At 33.0% G+C, this 15566-nt stretch overlaps 1 protein-coding gene across 1 annotated transcript in view; it reads left to right on the top strand.

Annotated features, from left to right (window-relative positions):
* Positions 1 to 5721: 5721 nt before the first annotated feature.
* LOC132696309 (uncharacterized) overlaps positions 5722 to 15566 on the top strand; it is a 54847-nt gene continuing 45002 nt past the window's right edge. Inside the window, exon 1 of the mRNA XM_060661061.1 lies at positions 5722 to 5904. The gene's annotated coding sequence lies outside the window, so the exon portion shown is untranslated. The remainder of the gene's footprint in view (positions 5905 to 15566) is intronic.

The following is a 15566-nucleotide window of genomic DNA, read 5'->3' as shown; positions in this document are numbered from 1 at the left end:
GAAGTACGTCAATGATTTTTTTTCTAAATATTTTCGAAGGATATTGTTTCGAATTTTCTTGGGTGGTAGCTGCTATTATCCACAACTATAATAGGGGAAGTCTTTAAAAACATCAACATTCATGCTTTCTTGATTTGACAAGTTTACTTTTGCTGTAAATGTGATTACTTATTAATCTTTTACCTTTTTGGACTTCCTTCCGTGAAAGCTTGCCTTGCGCTTTTTAAATTTTTATGCTGCCATCTTTTGCCAATGCCTTCATTTACCCAGTTTCGTCCAGATAATAGACATTCCTGTTGTCCATTTGAAATTGTCTAACTGCTTTCAAATATAGTCGTCGCCAGCAGATAATTTCGTCTTTGTTGGTGGAATGAACTCATGCCTTTCCACATCAGACATTATCTTATCCAAGGTGGGTACTTCCCCATTTATAACAATTTCAGGCTGTACTTCTCTTTGGTGACTTAATGGAGTCGCGTTTATCTTCGTGCACAAATTGTTAACTATCCAATTCAAATTTTTTACAACTTCGAATGTTGAGTTTTGAATACATTGAGATTAATAATTTTCTCATTTTTATAAATTCAAAAACACTATTCATTTTCTAAAATGATACTTTGCAACAACTGCACAAAAGTAACTATAATAATATTTTAACACTAATGCACACGTTGTTCCACTTACTGTCCTACCTGCTACTTTCGGGACTATTGACAATCATATCAATCAATCAATCAATACTACCGCTAATACCACTAAATTTTACAGTTCAATAATGATTTACAACTCTCTCGCATTAAGAAACAGAATATCATAAAATTCTGGAACAAGGTTCGTGTATTAAAAATTCAGTTTTTTAGGGGCTTGATGTACAGAGAAAAGGAATTTTCTCGCCCTCTCTTTAAAGACAAGGGCACAAGATTTTGATTTTTTAACATTGAAATTCCTCTATCATATAGTAAAATAAATACATTATTGTCAATTACGTCTGTGCTATTCGGTGTTCATTATCAAAAAAATGTCTTCTATTATAGTCCAGTTTCAATTTAGCTGCGATTGAAATTAGTTTCCAGAGAGCAGGTTCTTGAATTTTAAGTGGTATGATGTAAATTTTTCTGCAAAATAAAATTTTTATAGTGCTTGTTTTTGCCTCCATCAGATAACATCGGATCGGCATAAGTTGCTGAAGAGAGAGAACCACTTTTTAATTTAAAAAAATTAAAGATCTAAATGAAATGGATAACAGTAGCAGAAGTGAAGACTTTTTTGGGTATACTTAATAATGGGCAGGGGAGGGGGGTTGTCGAATGCATATCAAGTAAACTTCTCAAGCTGGATCATTGTTTCAAATGTATTAGCGTAAGTAAGTATATTTGTACAAGTATATTTACAGCCTTCCCATATAATATTTCCTTTTTTCGATAAAATAAAAAACTCCTTACGCCACTTAGAAACACCACCACTAAATTGAAAATAAATTGTCTTTGGCGAAATACTCGCAACCAATTAATTCTAACCGACAAACAATGGCGACCCACTTGGGAAGCGAAAAGATAAAAATGGAATGGATTTTATGCGTTCCCAGAGAATTTCAATTCACTTTAGTTTCCCTATTCAAATCTTATTAACCGAAAGCTGAAAGTTATGAGAACTTATTTGCTTTTGTGTTTAACCTAAGATTATTAACAAACAATTAATAAGAAAACTAATTCAGTTTGGAGTGTAGACTAATCACGTTGCACCACTAGAGGTAACAACGTGCGAGCTTTAGATATGATAGCCAACAGGAATAGACTATAAAATTAGCATTTTTCAGCCGAATGCGAAACAAAAACTTTCTTCTGATCCAGACCTTCACAAAATTTAATTTTTTTTTTATTGGTTGTCGGGGGTTGCAATAATGTCGATGAAAATAAAACACTGAAGTCTATCTAAAATGGAACGGCAATGTCTTACTTATAAAAATGAGGCAAATTTTATAATGGAAAAATAATATAAACGTAAAAAAGGTGTACCGTTGTTTGATTACTTTATAATATTTTTATAACATTTGTATAAAATAATATTTATATAAAACAAAATTTATGATAATGTAACTTCTTAAATAACTTTCGGAAAAAGCGCACACAAGTTGGAAATATAATGTTTTCAAAAAATATATTGGTCGGAATATAGCGGTATATATTTCTTAAGGAATATTATATAAAAAATGAAATACCCTCGTATTTACCTAAATACGCAAATTAAATTAACATTTCTTATTTCTTGCAAAAGGAAAAAAAATTAAATATTTGAAATATTATAATTGCTAAATCAATAAGACCAGAATACCAAAAGTCTGATTTTAATCCAGATAAATTGTGCGTTGTCTTTGGCAATGATAAGAATGTCAATTTTCTAAAACATAGTTTAAATATAGCCATTAATAATTCAAAATTAAAACTTTGTCAAAAATCTGGGTTTTATTTCAGACGATAAGTTTAGATTTAAAGAACAAGTCAAAAAAATATTCCATAAATTACTATTTACAAATCTTCTGGATTCATCCTGCGTATAACGCTGAAATCGAACGATGATATGCATATATAAAATGGGCTTAAAAAGGACGAGCGTATAATATTAAATTTTTCGACTTTTTTTGTCAATATAATAATTAACCCTAACCCGTCAGTTTCCCTACCGAAAATGATTATATTATCGTATATATATAACGTAAAATTAACCATTCCACATCATTGCAGTGTCATATTTCTGCGCTCATTTTTATTATAACCTCGTAAATCTCCTTCATATGGGAGTACAACTTTTTAAAAAGGAATATAATAGTATATTATGCAACAAGTGTTTAATAAACGAGTGACTTAAAAAGTTTGCCGCATAGTATACTTTTTTACGACGTTTTACGGGTATCTTTTCGCAAAACAATACGAATACATTCACTGACATGACCGTCAGAATTGACAAACGTCAAAATTCAAAGCGTGTTAAATATGTCCGAAAACATCCGATTGCTCCCAAATCCGTGTGGTAAAATCCCGGAAATGTCCGAAGTGGCTCGGATTCGTGGGAAACGAAACTGACGCGGTAAAATGACGCTTCCCGCACGCACACACACAAAAAAGCAAGTAAAGCATTCAGTTATTTTTATTTAATAAAAACCGAATTTATAATGTATAAAAGAAATATTTTTAACTCAGTCTAAAAAGAATTAACATAATATTATAAACCACGTCTGTGCTTAGTTCAGCAAAGTAGCCAAAGGCTAAACTTGCGCCGAACTTGAACAGATATTTTTATAATAATTATTGTTAAATATATTGAAATAAAATTTTATTAAATAATGTCAGCGTTATTACCAATATTGTTATTATATAGAAAAGAAAATACTTTATTCATTTTTTATACAACAAAATTAGACCATGTACAATACAATAAGATTAAATGCTTTGCTTGTCTCACAAAATCCATATTCGGAGTTTGTTGCCACCTGAAATTGAGAAAGTGGCACACTTGCCGTGATTGCTGATAAACTTTTTTTACTTAACTTCAATATCCGTTCTATAATAATAAGAATAATAATAATACTGTTTAAGTACATAATAAATAAAATATACAAAAAAGCAAAAAATCCACTGAAGTAGCGAAAACTTCTTGACACAGTGCGTATAGGGTCTTCACAATCAATAATAGTTTATTATGCAATAAGTGTGGCAAACGGCTTTTGAGTCACGAGTTTATTTGGCACGAGCGGAGCGCAACGGAACGAGTGTTTAATAAACGAGTGACATAAAGAGTTTACTATTTGTGTTGTATACTATACTTTTTCTACGACCGGTAGTTTTTGGGTACAATTTTGCAGAACAACACGAATACATTCACTGACTGTCCGAAGTGGCTCGGATCAGTGGAAAAAAAAACTCACGTTGTAAAGTGACGCTTTCCGCACGCTAGATCGGTGTGTAATTAAGTATTTTACAGAATGTACTAGAATTTTTTTTCGAAGATCAGTAAGTGAACTTAAAGAGTTGAGATAAATACCCTAATTCCGTCCTTCCACGCAGTTGGTGACGAAAATTTATTTTTTCACCCTTTGCTTAAAGCTTTTTGTTTTAAGTATAATATTAAGATCATTGGGTAGTACATAGAACAATTTAGGGGCTGTCTATCCGTAATTTCTCTGCCCACAATGCATGTTAACAAGTCCAGGTTTATGTTGGTGGTCAACTTCGTTTAATGTTATTTTACCTGTATACGTATATATAAACGAGTGAATACATAAAGACAGTATAGTTGTCTTATATCACTCTTGAAATCATTTATCTAAATGATATCTTCGAATGTTGTTATTTATTGTCTTGAATAATTCATGTGCTGTACTTAGTTTCCCAGCTAAAGTCCCCATCCCATATTATAATACAGATTGTACCGAACTATGGTGTATAAGCTTAAGGTGTAATCTCGCGAGAAACTGATGAAGATGCCGAAATCTAGAGAGCACCCGAACGATAATTATTCTTAAATACTTTAAATTGGTGATTTTTATTGCCGGACCTATAGACCCAACGTGTCAAATAAACTCGTGAGTCAACTGCCGTTTACCGCACTTGTTGCATAATACATTATCTTCTACTCCCATCTGTGAAATATCTAATTACCCAGCGATCTAGCGTGCGGGAAGCGTCATTTTATCACGTCAGTTTCGTTTCCCATGAATCCGAGCCGCCTCGGACATTTCCGGGATTTTACCGCACGGATTTGGAAGCAATCGGATGTTTTCGGAGATATTTCCCACGCTTTGAATTTTGACGTTTGTCAATTCTCACAGTTATGTCAGTGAATGTATTCGTGTTGTTTTGCGAAAATGTACCCAAAAACTAACGGTCGTAGAAAAAGCATAGTATGCAACACGTTCGGTAAACTTTTTAACTCACTCGTTTATTAAACACTCGCTCCGCTCGTGTCAAATAAACTCGTGAGTCAAATGCCGTTTATCGCACTTGCTGCATAATATACTATTTGACATGACAATTGCTCTTGGTTAGGCAGTTTATGACTTATTTGGATTTAAAATGGTCAGTATATTTTTTCAGAATTTGGTTATATAAATACTTAAAAAATGAAACGGTATGGGGAGCAATACAAAAACCAATATTTAAAAATAACAATGAGGGTAATAGTAATAAAAGAAACTTCAAATCAAAAGTTGGAATTGTCCACTATCAAAAACGTAGTATTTTTTAAATATTTTTCCTATAGAGGGGTATGGGGTATTAGTGAAATGGGTAGATAATGAATTGTGTTGTCCCTAGGTCCAGAGTTAAAATGGGGTTTTATTACTCCAATGTTTTAGCTAACCGCCAATTTTTCACTAGACAAAATTTATTAGATGACTGAGTGCCGATGAAATTGCGTTCATGATTTCTTTCAAATTTTCTGTTCTGATCTTCTACGCTAGTTGGAAACAGAATTGCCAACATATTCATTTTTCTCAATATGGTTAACTGGTGGAATAATCCACTCGCCTTCACTTTTATATTTATACATTTATATATTACAAAGTTTTGGCGTTCCGGGCAAACAGAAGCTGAAAATCTCTCTCCTCTGGTGTCACTCTCGTTTTCACCAGCCGCGTACATCTTTCCAAGTGCCTCTAGCGACCTCCGACTATCCGCTGCGAGCTTTTAAATCCGGTGAACGCCAAGTTAGTCATTCGCAGTCATTCGTCACTTTAGTTTATCGTCGGCCATGGCGCACGGTGCGTGACGACAGCCGCAGAAGAAAGTTTTGATCGCGGACAAACTCTACTCCTTTTAACTTAAAGGTGTGTTTTTTTTTTCGTTAAATTTGTTTTGCTGCAGTCGCCGCCGGCTTGGGATTATCGGCTGGCAGTTTTGTTCGAACAAGGTAAGTTGGTGATAATTATTTTGAAATCGCAACGACGGAAGTCCGACGGTTATCGTAAAAAACTATGTTGTTATTTTTTTCAATGGCAGATAAGGGCAAACCCGTCGCCCATCCACATGTTTTAATGTCAATTGCTTGTTTACGTTTGTTAAAATCAACGTATGAGAAGAAAAACGGGTAATAAAAGTTCGTTCCAATATAAGTATTTATGAAAAGTCAGTGTCAAGAATCTTTGAATAAGATTCAAGAATTTTTGTTGGATTGTAGGCAGCTGTGTAAAAGAAGAACTTACAAATACTTCCATACTTAATATAAAATAATAAATAAAAATTTAAAATAGTTAGATATGAATATCCACCAGCTTTTAACGAAAAAAAAATTAAGTGTCAAAATTTGGTTTTTATAAAATAAAATTTATTATCATGGCAAGATTCATTTCCCAATTTTTCATTGTTTTAGAAAATGTAAACTTTACAGTAGACAAGTACCTAAGTATACTTTTTCAATGAATATAAATTTTAATTTTCAATCGTAGCACAATGTAGCCGTTTTAATATTAACGTTTGGGCCAAACTAAATATAACTGAATCGATTTATTTTGATAGCTTTTCGCGTTTTTTACCAGGCACGCCATATACACAATTAAAAAAAAAAGCAACAAAATATTTCAATTTCCAGGATGTATTGTTAAATATAGATGCGCGAAAATTCAATGACAATAAATAAGATTATACATGAAAAACTAGGTACAACTATACATATAAAATATTATAAGCTGAAAAACAGTGTGTCCACATGCATGAAAATTCACTGCGCAAGTGCTGTTCGATAAAGAAAAACGATAATCCTCCTTGTATATTTTCGACACATGTTCAGCTAAAATTTGCGGAATACAATTAATCCCATACTAATCTTTTTATTACTTTCACTTTAGCGAAACTTCGAACAAAAAAGCTCAAATACAAAAGTACGATTAAAAAAACCTATATCATCCAGGCTTAGCACCATGATTGATGAGGTTGAGATTAATTAAACCACCAGTATAATTGGGTTGTGCAGACATGTGAACTCGAATGTGGCAAAATCTTAATCCAGTAACTATAAAGCACTTTAATTAATGCCTTATTAAATACAAAGAAATCTCTTTTCTGGCAATAGCTTAAGCAGTAGTGACTGTTTTCCGATCAGCTCTAATTTACCCATCCACACAACTAGAGTTCTAGCTCACTAACGAATATTTTTTTCACAAAACTTACGTTTGTCATATAAACTCAACCATATTCAACTTTATTCCATGTAATGTCCTCTTTATAAGTAGTTTAAAACTAACCTGTTTAACGAAGTTGTTTGTGGAACAACTGATTAATGGTTATCTGTACAGAATAATGAGTAATACATTTTCTTATAATCCGGAAAAATCGTTCACTTTTAGAGATCCTATCCTAAGAAAGTATAATTTGTCAAAAGTACGAATATATGTAAAAGGAAACAACGCGATCGGCTCTTACAAATTAAATGGCCAGATTGTATACTTCCTCACTATCACGTCGCTTGAAACGTCCCGTTTTACCGTGTGTCAACACCTACGTCGTCATACAAATTTATTATTCGAATGTGACCAACCCAAATCACTAGAAACCCCATAAGTTTATCTACTCAAACCACCTACGGAGGTGTATAAAGCTCGATGTAAACATTCGATTAATTCTGTAATTGGCACCAAATCAATCGGTAAGCGTTGGTTGGGAAATTTCGTAAAAAAAAACTCGCCTTGAAAGCCAGCCAGCAAAATTCCATTTTAATTTCGACATCGACTTCCTTTATACCTTCGTTTCACTTTTCGGGTTTTTCACAACGCATTATTTTTAATTCTCGAATTTTTGATGTCTACGTATTTTATTTTGCAATTAAAAAAAAGTTATTCAACACAATTGTCCCCCATTTTTAAACTCCTCCTAGTCATTTCACTTTAAAATGGTTTTGAAATTCTTTTTTTTTTAACCAAAATTATAATACAGGTTTCTAAAGTAACGCACGAGCCTTCGAAAGCGAGAAAAAACATGTAGATAGCGTCCGTTGAAAGTAAACATTTCTCATGTCCAAACCTCTCCCAGGTACCAATTTTGTGTGTAAAAAAACAAAAATAAAAAGAAATCCCAAACTCATTTTTACATCACTTTTAAAGTAAATTTTCACCATAAAAAACACTTGAAAAGTTCCCCTGCGAAATAGCAGACACGTATTTAATACCACCCTATATAGGTCCGCAGATGTTAATTTTCCTAGATACAGGATATCAAACTTAAACAAAACACTAACACAAGGAACCTGCACCATCGTTTTTTTAAAACCAAAAATAAAAACAGAATAGAAAAACCCCCTTTGTTAGCATCTGCTTGAGCTGGTTGATTGATAAAAAACACGATTAAAAAAGTAAAAACTCGTGTTTTTGGTGCATTTTAAAGTTGATATTTGTGGAAAATTATTAATATAAATTATAAATATGTTTTTAAATGTCGAAATGTTCGATTCATCTTCCACCACCATTTGGACTGTTATTTGAGCCCATCGCCAGCGAGAAAGGGTTCGTTTTTGGGTATTTTTAGAATTTATTTTTTGCCCCCAACGCAATAAAGTGAAATGTGATGCGTGTCTGGGATGCGAAACGCGAGATTGCTAACCCAACTATTTATTGTAAGCCGACGGTCTTAAGTTTGCTCCTGTTTATATACACAATAAAACAATAAAAATTTTAACACATTTGCCAGCCATCTGCCCGACACTGGGAACATTTGCCGGCCAATCTTCTCCCATCCTCCGCTATTTCGAAATGGTTTAGTGGAAAAGAAGTAATAAGTGGTGCCCCGCCATGCTTCATTTATAACAAGTTTTTGTGACTTAAATTACCCACTGAGCGGGTAATTAGACATGAAATTATGTATGAAAGCTTTACCGAGCGGTCGTTTGCAGAAATCGGACTATGTCGGCAATTATATTATATTGAAAAATAATATGTTGCGTAACGTGGTATAGAGTATAAAGTCTGTTCATAGATATAAGAAAGTGACTAACTGATACGAATAAAGGAAAGACCCGGACAAGCTGTAAGAATGAAATATGGTCGAACAGGTCCGTACTTTGCTTAGAATTTAATTATTTGGGGTTCTGCTAGGAAAGATACTAAACAATATTTATTTATGTATGTACTTACGTTTAAATCTAAAATAAAATTACAAATTATTTTTATTACCTACTTATTCACATTATTCACATAATATATCAGTATCACTATCGCTATCATCGCCTTTTCTAATTATTATTTGTTCTATATTATTTGCAATATGGATATACGATTGTTCTGCTTTTTCTATATGTTTAACAGAATTTACCCAACTTTGTGGGGGGATATTAAAAACTTCGGTTTCTATAAGTTTGAGGACATTGGAGTTAACACGGGGAAAAACGTTGTTAAGACGAAAAGATTCCATTAAAACTTGCCTTTTGTCAATTTTTTTAAATCTAAAACCCGTGTGTTGAATACACTTCCATAAGGTAGTTCTGCCACATTTAACACCGGTTTCATCTTTTTCAAGCCTCCTAATTAAAATATCTAACGTAGGCACGCTTTGTTCCTCGTATAACTGGTAAATTTTACGCCGTATTATATCTTGATCACTCACTACACTCGAGAAAATGTCAGCATCGCCTGTTTTTTTCCTCGCTGAAATGGGATTATTCACGATTTTCCATACAGTTGATGTTGGAAATTTCGTCAATGCAGTTGTTTCTTCTAAAGATGCTTGCCTGCTGGCATCACGTTCAATGAGAGTCAAATAAACATTGTTTATAACTTCCTTAGTCTCAATAGAATAGTGTTTTCTACATTTGGGCGGGAGATACACTAGACTCGCACATATTTTGCATAATTCGCACACGATTCAACACACGCCGTATTACACACTAAATAAGAATGATTACTAATAAACTTAAACTAAGTAGTATACCAAACCAAAGAATATTAAATACAGGTAGGTATAAAATTATTTTCTATTACGGATCACAATTTTACCTGAATTTTAATTCCGAAACTTTAGGTAATAATCTTGTTGCATTGTATGGTAATGACCACCCTTGGATAACCTCATTCAAAAGCAATTGGTCACTTTCTTATATCTATGAACAGACCATACCACCTATAAATTCACCTACGCACATGTTATCAACTCTTTGTTTATTTATTTTTATGCTATTTTCGAATAGTTCCGCGAGGAATTTCCAACGTAACCAAAGTAACGTTGCAGATTCTAAATCAACAACTTCCAATAGCCAAAATGATATCGATATCTTTTATGTTTTTTAAAGGACTTTTTCTACTCTTGTCTGTAAAATACCTAATTACACACCGATCTAACGTGCGGGAACCGTCACTTTAAAACGTCAGTTTCGTTTGCCACGGATCGGAGTTTGGGAGCAATCGGATGTTTTCGGAGATATTTCCCACGCCTTGAATTTTGACGTTTGTCAATTCTGAGGGTCATGTCATATCGTGTTGTTTTGCGAAAATGTACCCAAAAACTGGCGGTCGTAGAAAAAGCATAGTATGCAACACGTTCGGTAAACATTTTAAGTCACTCGTTTATTAAATACTCGCTCCGCTCGTGTCAAATAAACGCGCGAGTCAAATGCCGTTTACCGCACTTGTTGCATAATATACTACATATATGAATACCAAATAGTGAACTATTTATCGGGGAACAAATTTCTTTAGCTTCCGACAGGGGACCAAAGGTAGTCCGGTTTAGCCAAATCGATTATGAGTTGGCAGGTATTTTAAAAACATAAATAGACAACATGTTAACTTTTGGACAAGTAGAACAACACTGGTGTCTAACTTCAAACAGATAGGTAATTATTAAGTTCCACCAATGGAATGCACTTAAATACCAAGAAAATATTTAGTTACATTGGATCGCGGAAGAAAACGCAATGAATTATCAAAATTTCTACGGCATTTTTGGAAAATGCTAACCCAACCTGTTCCCAATTTTGACGTAAGATATTTGAGTACTGTCTAATGACATCCCTGTCGTCAATAAATGTCCTTTATCGAAAACGGAACAAAAAATAGAAACGAGCTTTAATTTTTAGAAAAAATAATAATACATTGTTTATATTGTGTGGTGAAAAGACACAATAATACTAAACTAAATTGTTATTAATTTTTAAAGATGTATTTGTTCCACAGAAGACGTTGCTCAGCCATATAAAATAAAAACTGAGAAGTAACCGACTGTACACGTTTAGTTAATAAAGGAGGAACATATGTTGGACTTTCTGGCAATGATAGTGAATTTGATATGCCTGCGACTACTTGCTTTGGATTAGAGACACTATCCTCCCACACCTTAATATATTATCAAATAAAAAGTATATGTTCCAAATAGTAACCTTTTGATTTCTAAAAAACCTCATATATGTCATTATAAGGTGAGACGAATATAACATTTATTTTATTAAGTAAGGCTAAAGGACATTTCCGCGATTTCACATGTGAAGAGGGGAACCTAAGCGATTTGTTAGTGTCGATCTTTTTTTTTAACGACCGTTCGACGAGAATTTACAACAATTGGGGAATTTACTATCCTAAGGCCGAGGAGCGACAGAAATGAAGGTCAAAGTTTAATTGTTGACTCGTATCTCTGTTAATGCTACCGTCGTTCGATTGTTTTCACATGTCATTCTCATCGAGAGTGTGGCCAGGGCCGCTTTCAGCTGCGCGCCCACCCATGTCCTCATCCAAAAAATATTGTTTATAAGAAATTTAACGATAGTTGAGGAATAATTAGTATTAATATAAGCATTGATAACCTCCACAATTGCAAGGCAACCTTCAAAACCCTAATCAATAATACAGATATTAACACGTTTTCTTTTTAAACGTTTTATGGCTGTGCCATAACTATTTTCACTTTTGGTATCAATATGTACCGTACTCAGAAACTTGTATAATTTGTGCTTTCAATACTTTGTTCTTTCACGAAATTACAGCAAATGTGGCAAATATGACCTAATAGGATAGGAAATATGAAAATAAATAAAAACTAAAAGTTCAGATTTTCACGAAATTATATATTTTGACATGATAATTGTTTCGACAACACCGTGTCTTTATCAAATGTAACATTTACAAACTACCTGCTACTATATATACCGAAAAATCACCATAAAACCTTAATTAATGTTGTTGTGTGAATGTGAATTTAAGTTCAATGAAGGAGAGGTATTTAAATCTAATCGACCGTTAAGCAATACATTTTGTTAATCTCCATGGCTTCCAATAAATTTAATTTTCGACTTTTTGTGGCTGTATGGAAAATATCAAAATTGTCGTCAAAAATGTGTTTTTCTACTCCCGTCTATAAAATCCCTAATTACCCACCGATCTAGCATGCGGGAAGCGTCAGTTTCGTTTCCCACGAATCCGAGCCACTTCGGACATTTCCGGGATTTTACCGCACGGATTTGGGAGCAATCGGATGTTTTCGGAAATATTTCCCACGCTTTGAATTTTGACGTTTGTTAATTCTGACAATCATGTTAGTGAATGTATTCGGTCGTAGAAAAAGTATAGTATGCAACACGTTCGGTAAACTTTTTAACTCACTCGTTAATTAAACACTCGCTCCGCTCGTGTCAAATAAACTCGTGAGTCAAATACTGTTTACCGCACTTGTTGCATAATATACTATTTTCAGTGTTTAAGTGTGTAACATAATTAGAATCTAGACTATTGTTTTTAAACGCTCTTTTATGTTCGTTAATGCGTTTCTTGAAGGATCTACCTGTTTGTTCAATATAAATTTTAGGACAAGTTCCGCATTTGAGCCTGTAGACACCTGATTTTTGAGATTTTGGACATTTCGTTTTATTTATTATTTTTTTAAACTAAAAATAAATATAAATTTGTTTATAGTAGCAGGTAGTTTGTAAATATTACATTTGATAAAGACACGGTGTTTTCGAAACAATTGTCATGTCAAAATATATAATTTCGTGAAAATCTGAACTTTTAGTTCTCATTTATTTTGATAAATGGATTTTCATCAAGTAAAAGCCACCTCAGTTCAAAATAGGATCTTGAAGAAACAGTGACACCTATATATTTGACATTTAACAAACTGGAAAATACACTTACACAAATATTTACATGTGATTTTACTAAACAGAATTCCCTACATTTTTAGGCACACTTAAATAGCTACGAAGGATGTTTGGGTAATATACCGGAAAAATAAGAAACCAATTAAGCTGAAGTTGAATTTTTACTGGAACAAGCATAAGAAATACCCCTTGTCAATTACCGTCTATAGGAGGTGCTTCTTGAATATTTTTTCACTTAGATGTGCATCTGAAAGTTATTTCAATGGAGGTTAAACCTACGAGTTTATGGGAACTAACGCTTTATGGCGATTTACAAAAAAAATAGCTTACATAAAAAAATACATGTAGAAATTGCATCGTACCTACAGGCCTTGAAGAACAAAAAAAATTCTGCATTGCTTTTCCCGACCTTAACTCCTCTTTTGCCTGAAAATTTAATAAGATTTCGACATATTTTGAGAAAATACTGCCGTAAAAATGCCGCATCTAAACATCGACGATATGCCAGTGGCCGTGTTGTTTGTTGAAAGCCGCAGGGTCTTAATGGGTCCTATGTCAGATTTTGGTTAAAAACCAAATTTTAAATCTCGGGCATGCGCTCTTCGAATGAACCTTCTCAACAAATTTTTATATAGTTGCTTCGTGACTTCCCGTATTGTCAGCATAGGCAGGGCCTCTATATGTCTAGTAGCTATATGGTTTAGACCACCGCTTCTTAAAATGTGGGTCGCGACCCCCAGGGGGGTCGCGAGACTACTGAAAAGGGGTCGCAAAGATCTGATACTTTTAAATCATTATAAATAAAATTTTAAAATTACTATACACACTACGTACCAATATAAATACAAATAAAAATCATACAAAATACTATTGTAGTTTTATTATAACTATTTTTTGAAAAAAGTGGCAATGCAAAACTGTTATGTAGGGCCTATAAATGAAAATATGGAAGTAGCATTTAAAATAATAAATACAACGCGCTCCTCGATTTTCAACTGAACGTTCGACATTGATGTCTGGCCGCCGGCGTCAGTGTTTGCAAGATAACTTGCAGTGCTTTAAATCCGACTTCTAGCAAAACAAAAAAAAGAAAATATGACGAATCATATTTGCAGTATGGCTTCACATGCTCTTCTCACAACAATGAAGAAAGAAACGAAGAAAGAAGTGTGCTTAATTTGCAAAGAAGTTTTGGCTGCAGAAAGCATGAAACCGTCAAAACTGCAACGACATTTGAATACTAAACATGCAACGTTATCAAAAAAGTCAATAGAATATTTTGAGCGTCTTTTGCAAACATCAAATAAAGAAAAGAACACTTAGCAATGATCAATTTCAACAGCTTCTTATGAGGCTTAAAGACAGCTCAAAGTTTGCAATACAACTGGACGAGTCGACAGACATTTCAAAAATGGCACAGTTGTTACTTTTTGTAAGATATATTTATGAGGGAAGCATTCATGAAGATATACTGTTTTGTCGTCCTCTGGAAGGTCATACTCGTGGAAAAGATATATATATATATATATATATATATATATATATATATATATATATATATATATATATATATATATATATATATATATATATATATATATATATATATATATATATATATATATATATATATATATATATATATATATATATATATATATATATATATATAAAAGTAAATGAGTTTTTTGAAAAAGAAGGATTAAATTGGAAAAATTGTGTTGGTGTGTGCACGGACGGTGGTGTTGCAGCAATGACCGGACAATATCTTGGTTTTACAGCATTTGTTAAAGCTGGAAATGATCATATTACATTTACACATTGTAGGATTCACCGAGAGGCACTTGTTGTTAAAAAAATTGCACCAGAATTAAACACTGTGTTTTTTGATGCAGTCAAAATCATTAACTTTATTAAAAGTCGAGCACTTAATAGTCGATTGTTGAAAAATTTGTGCATTGATATGGATTCGGATTATACCAGTTTATTGCTACATGCTGAAGTTAGGTGGCTATCAAGAGGTCGAAGTTTGAAACGATTATTAACTTTAAAAGATGAAGTTCTTACATTTCTAACAGAGCAAAATTCTGATTTGGCCGATTAGTTTCGCGATAATTTATGGCTTCTCAAGCTATGCTATTTGGCAGATATTTTTGATAAAATCAATGATATGAACAATATTTCAAAAAAAGATACTCCTATAACAAAAATTATAGTTAATCCTTTGAAGGATATGGAAGTTTACATGCATAGGTATTTTCCCAATGATATCGATACACAACAATGGATTTGCAATTCATTTTCAATTGAAATGGAAGAAATTAATTTTTTAAACTTAAAAGCACAAGAAGAATTTGCCGAATTAACAAGTGATACTACCTTGCGACTCAGATCTTCTCAAGTGCCTGTACATGAATTTTGGATAGAAATCAAATCAGAATATCCCCTACTATCGGAAATGGCAATGAACAAATTACTACCATTTTGTACAACATATGCGA

The sequence above is a fragment of the Cylas formicarius genome, unplaced genomic scaffold (assembly GCF_029955315.1).
Source record: "Cylas formicarius isolate icCylForm1 unplaced genomic scaffold, icCylForm1.1 PGA_scaffold_1__22_contigs__length_36826433, whole genome shotgun sequence".
Taxonomy (NCBI): domain Eukaryota; kingdom Metazoa; phylum Arthropoda; class Insecta; order Coleoptera; family Brentidae; genus Cylas; species Cylas formicarius.
The sequence above is the reverse complement of the archived record's forward strand: the minus strand, read 5'-3'. Positions and strand labels throughout refer to the sequence as shown.